This window comes from Ornithorhynchus anatinus, chromosome 3 (genome assembly GCF_004115215.2).
Source record: "Ornithorhynchus anatinus isolate Pmale09 chromosome 3, mOrnAna1.pri.v4, whole genome shotgun sequence".
NCBI lineage: Eukaryota > Metazoa > Chordata > Mammalia > Monotremata > Ornithorhynchidae > Ornithorhynchus > Ornithorhynchus anatinus.
Window position 1 is genome coordinate 89,763,698 of NC_041730.1, and position 4,687 is coordinate 89,768,384.

At 45.1% G+C, this 4,687-nt stretch overlaps 1 pseudogene; it reads left to right on the forward strand.

Annotated features, from left to right (window-relative positions):
• Positions 1-392: 392 nt before the first annotated feature.
• LOC114810989 lies at positions 393-521 on the forward strand (annotated as a pseudogene).
• The last annotated feature ends 4,166 nt before the right edge of the window (positions 522-4,687 follow it).

Below are 4,687 nucleotides of genomic sequence, written 5' to 3' on the forward strand. Positions count from 1 at the left end.
CCCAGCACTTAGAACAGTGCTCTGCACATACATAACAAATACCAATATTATTATTATTATTATTATTCTTAGGCCATGCTGCATGAGACAGATGGATAAGTAGTCATTAAAAATGCACATGTCATATCATCTTGAAAGATTTCCCCTGAAAACATTTCAAAGTGCAAAATGTGCCAGTCTGTCGAACTACTCTCCGAGAACATGCATCCTTCCTTTGCCCTCCAAACTACGGTTTCTCTTTGGTGTTGACCTGATCAGCTCTTTCCCCGGTTTTTTCCTCCTTTGTCCCCCAAAAAGCTACTCTCTTTACCCACCGCTCTCCCCTGCCAATAAATACTATTGAATGAATGAATATCAAGATGATCAGAAAATAGAAACGGTGAGAGTTCATCCACCTCTCAGGGTCACACCTGGCGAGTCTACCAGTCTCGATTACGGGAGGGAGAGTCAAGCAGAGGCCTTACCCATTCCATTCCTAGCTTGGGCAGTGGCTAGCGAGTGGAAGACAATCTGCTACAAGTCTAAACTCACCCGTGCTGAGCGGCCGTGGCATGGGAGAGAGTCAAGGGTGAAGACTCAGTTTTACTGTGCGGAAGGAGGCAATTGTTCTGTATTTTGCCAAGAAAACTCTATGGCTACACTACCAGAATGATTGCAGGTGGAGGTGAGGCATTCCCTTCCCCTCCCCTCAGCACCGTACTCGTCCGCTCAACTGTATATGTTTTCATCACCCTATTTATTTTGTTAATACGATGTACATCGCCTTGATTCTATTTATTTGCTATTGTTTTAATGAGACGTTCATCCCCTTGATTCTATTTATTGCTATTGTTCCTGTCTGTCCGTCTCCCCCCGATTAGACCGTAAGCCCGTCAAAGGACAGGGGCTGTCTCTATCTGTTACCGATTTGTCCATTCCAAGCGCTCAGTACAGTGCTCTACACACAGTAAGCGCTCAGTAAATACTATTGAATGAATTCCGGGAGAGACGCGTCCGTGGCGTCGCTATGGGTCGGACACGACTCGTCCGCATAAGCCAACAACAACTAGAGTTCATCAGGGTGCAGTAGCGCATGTGGATGTTACCAGTCCTTGTTGAGTGCCTACCACGTGCAGGGCACTGAACTGACTGCATGCAGCCATACAGTCGCTCAATATAGAGTTCTGCCTACTGTGTAGACCCAGAACAGTTCTCTGTAAATGGTGAACATCCAGTACAGCCCCTTGTAAAGGGTAGCTGCCCTACTCCCTGTATACACAAGTAGGAGCTTAATAAATGCTGTTCCAGAGCAGCCCTCTTAAAGCTTTTCCGACTTGATCGAAGCCTTTACCCCCTATTAAATAGCACCGCTCTACCCTTCATCATAACCTAAGCGGTATGTTTATAGCTGATTTCCAAATGGATTTTTTTATAAAGAACCTCTCATTAGTTCACTCTACATTACTTCCATTTCCCATTATTTCTAACTACTGTTAAATCTGGTAAATTTAAAAAAAGCCTCTTTCTGGAGGCTGATTCATTTGGGGATGATTTACAACTAGAGTTGGATAATACAGTTTATCCCCATGGAGACGATCGAGATTTCACAAACACACATGGGGTGACGTCACTTGATAAATAGCTAAAAGAGTAGGAGAAGATTTTCATTTAAACAGAGCTATCTTGACAATCGCCTGTTCTGAGAAAGGAAATGAAAAATACATATCTATTAAATAGATGTGTGGATGAAAGTTTGACCATTTGATTGTGGCAGGTTTAGGCAATCACTGACTCTGTTAGACACCCACTGGGTGGCTTTGGCTTTAGGTCCACATTTACTTGCATTTTAGGCAAAGGAAACATTTAAAACATTATAAGTAATGTTTTTTAATTATTATCATTATTATGGTATTTGTTAAGTGCTTACTATGTGCCCGGCACTGTACTGAGTGCTGGGCTGGATACAAGAAAATTGGGTTGGACACAGTCCCTGTCCCCCATAGGACTCACAGACTCAATCCCCATTATACAGATGAGGGAACTGAGGCTCAGAGAAGTGAAGTGACTTGCCAAGGTCACCCAGCAGACAAGTGACAAAGCCAGGATTAGAACCCATGACCTTCTAACTCCCAGGTCTGTGCTCTATCCACTACACCATGCTGCTTCTCCATCTAAAGATATTTGTCATAAGCAAATACTGATTTACATATTCCATTTATTGAGAACTTATTGGATGCAGAGCTCTGTACTAAGTGCTCGGGAGAGAGTACACATGGAAAAAGAGCAGAGCTGCTAGTTAGGAGACTTAAGTTCTAATAATAATAATAATGATGCTACTTGTTAAGAGCTTACTATGTGCCAAGCATTGTTCTAAGCACTGGGATGGATACGAGCAAATTGGGTTGGCCCTGGCCTAGCGGCAAAAGTACGGGCTCGGGAGTCAGAGGTCGTGGGTTCTAATCCCGGCTCTGCCACTTGTCTGCTGTGTGACCTCGGGCAAGTCACTTCACTGGGGCTCAGTTCCCTCATCTGTAAAATGGAGATTGAGACTGTGAGCCCCATATGGGACAATGTGATTACTTTGTATCTACCCCAGCACTTAGTGCTTGGCACATAGTAAGTGCTTAACGTACCACAGTAATAATTCATTCATTGTAATATTTATTGAGCGCTTACTGTGTGTACAGCACTGTACTAAGCAGTTAGAAGAGTACAATACAACAATAAACAGTCACATTCCTGCCTATAATGAGCTTACACTCTGTCCCATGTGGGATTCATCGTCTCTAGTTCCACTTCTGTCCCTGGCCTGCTGGGTGACCTTGGGCAGATCACTTACCCTCTCTGGGATGGAGTTTCTTCATCTGTGAAATGGGGATAAGGTAGATTGTGAGACCAGGGTGGGACAGGGATTTGTCCAGGCTAATAACACTGTATGTGTCACTGTACTCTGCACTTAGTCCTAAGGCAAAAGAATACACAGAACCAGGAGCTCCATGGCCTAGTGGATAGAGTACAGGCTTGGGAGTCAGAAAGACTTGGTTTCTAATCCCATCTCCTCCCCTTATCTGCTGTGTGACCTTGGGCAAGTCACCTCGCTTCTCTGTGCCTCTGTCACCTCATGTACAAAATGGGGATTAAGACTCAGAGCCCCGTGTGGGACATGAACTGTGTCTAACCTGATTAGCTTGTATCATCTAACCCAGCGCTTAGTACAGTGCCTGGCATAAAGTAAGTACTGAACATATACCATTAAAAAACCTTTCCCAGGTGCTTAGTACAGTGCTATACACACAGTGAGTCATTACTGATTGATTGATTTATATGTGATTTATACTCATTCGTGATCTTCTTGGATGTGTGCCTCCAGGGAGCACTCATCTGCACAGAGTAGTTCTTGAAGGACTGTTTCCAGGACTTTGGATGATGCTCAAAGTCTGTGGAGCTGAATTATATAGTAATTTCTTAATAAATGTCAAATTATTATTATGAATCACTGATCATCATAATAATGATAACTGTGTTTACTTCTTAAGTACCTGTTTATTTCTTAAGTACCTTTATTAAGAACAATGGACTAAGTTTGTACTAAGCACTGGGATACTTAGCACTGGGGTAGATACAAGATAATCAGTCCCCGACCTGCGTGGGGCTCACAGTCTAAGGGAGTGGGACAACAGGCATTGGATCCTCATTTTATAAATGAGGAAACTGAGGCAAGAGCAGTGACATATTATTTGTTGTGTTTCGTTGTTTGTTTGTAGTATCATCATCTCCCAAGAGCTTAGTACAGGGCTCTGTACGTACTAAGTGCTCAGTAAATACGACTGATTGATTGACTGAAGTGACTTGCCCAACATCACCGAGCAGGCAGCTGGGAGATGCGGGATTTGAACTCGGGTCCTCTGAATCACAGGCCCGGGCACTTTCCATTAGGCCATGCGGAATTGTTACTCCCCTCTCGGGGTTGCACCAGGAGAGTTTCCAGTACTCTACCAATCTCGACTAAGGGAAGGAGAATGAAGCAGGGACGTGCTTATTCCATTCCTAGCTTGGGAAGTGGCTAGCAAGTGGAAAGTAGGCAATCTGCTTCAAGTTACAAGCTCCCCTGTGCTGGATGGCATGAGAAAGAGTCGAGGGTGGAGACTCAAGTTTACCGCACGGAAGGAAGCAACGGTAAACCCCTTCTGTATTTTTACCAAGAAAACTCTCCGGATCCACTACCGGAACGATTGCTGGTGGAGGTTGGGCTTTCTGGGAGGGATGAGTCCATGGTGCCGCTATGAGTTGGGGATGACTTGACGGCATAAGACAAGACAAGAACTGTTACTGTGATAGTGGACGTGGTCCCTGCATTGGAGGATCTTACAGAGTAGGGGATTGAGAGGGCTGGGTCCTCCAATTACGCCTCACGGGATCTGGTAGTGAGTGATAATTCCCAGTGTATAATTCCTCATCCCCCTCATGGTCGCAGCTGGAGAGTTTCCAGTCCTCTACCAGTCTCAGTTAGAGAAGGGAGAGTCAAGCAGAGGCCTGTCCATTCCATTCCCAGCTTGGGCAGTGGCTAGCGAGTGGCAGGCAATCCGCTACAAGGCAATACTCACCCATGCCGGGCAGCAGCGGCACGGGAGAGAGTCGAGAGCGGAGATTCGAGTCTGCTGCCTGGAAGGAGGCCATGGTAAACCACGTCCGGATATTTACCAAGCAA